General features: G+C 48.9%; 1 non-coding gene across 1 annotated transcript; it reads left to right on the plus strand.

The window, feature by feature from the left end:
• The first annotated feature begins 492 nt into the window (after positions 1-492).
• Positions 493-600, plus strand: LOC112878414. The gene has a single exon (XR_003225740.1). It is a non-coding gene; the product is annotated as a small nucleolar RNA R71 (small nucleolar RNA).
• The last annotated feature ends 286 nt before the right edge of the window (positions 601-886 follow it).

The raw sequence follows: 886 nt of genomic DNA on the forward strand, positions 1-886 counted from the left end.
TAATTGTTATTACCTCCTCCTTGGTATGGTGGGCCCGATTGGTTCCACCCTTGGCCTCCTTATGGACGGTACCCATTGTTGTTGTTGTTGTTGTTGTTGTTGTTGTTCATGAAGGCCACGTGTTCATGGGTCTCGGGGCAGTCGTTCTCCAAGTGTCAATCATTTCTGCAGACCTCGCATGTGGAGGGCGAGTCTACATCTTGAGCGTATTTGTTCATGTGTTTTTTGAATTCTGCCCTCTCGTCCAGGCACTTCAATAGGAGGTCCATCTTTACGGCGAGCATATCCATCTCCTTGATGGTGTGCATTCCCTTGGTTTAAGGTTGGAGATGCTCTTCGCTCCAACCCTGGTTGGAGACCATCTTCTCGACCAGTGCTGGGGCTTTAGCGATGGTGAGGTTGAGGAAGGCTCCTCCAGCAGCGGCATCGATATGGGCTCGTGATGTCAGCGTCAACCCATCGTAAAAGCTTTGTAGGACGAGCCATTTGTCCATTCCATGATGAGGACAGGTGAGGATGCACTCTTGTAGCCTCTCCCAAGCTTCCAAGATTAACTCCATTCCTGTCTGCTGGAAACTTGACATCTTTCCACGTAGGGCTTTGGTCTTGCCTAGTGGGAAGAACTTTGCGAGGAACTTCGTGGAACACTTGTCCCACATACTGATAGCTTCCTTGTCTTTGTAGAACCATTGTTTCACCTTCCCCAGCAGGGAGAATGGAAATAGACGGAGTCTGATGGTGTCAGCTATGACTCCCCATAAGACTATGGTTTCGCACAGCTCAAGGACATTTTGAAGATGAGCATTGGCATTCTCGTTCGGTTTGCCACAAAATGGGCTAGCCTGCACCATGTTAATGAGACTCGATTTGAGTTCAAAGTTCACGT

Source organism: Panicum hallii, chromosome 9 (genome assembly GCF_002211085.1).
Source record: "Panicum hallii strain FIL2 chromosome 9, PHallii_v3.1, whole genome shotgun sequence".
NCBI lineage: Eukaryota > Viridiplantae > Streptophyta > Magnoliopsida > Poales > Poaceae > Panicum > Panicum hallii.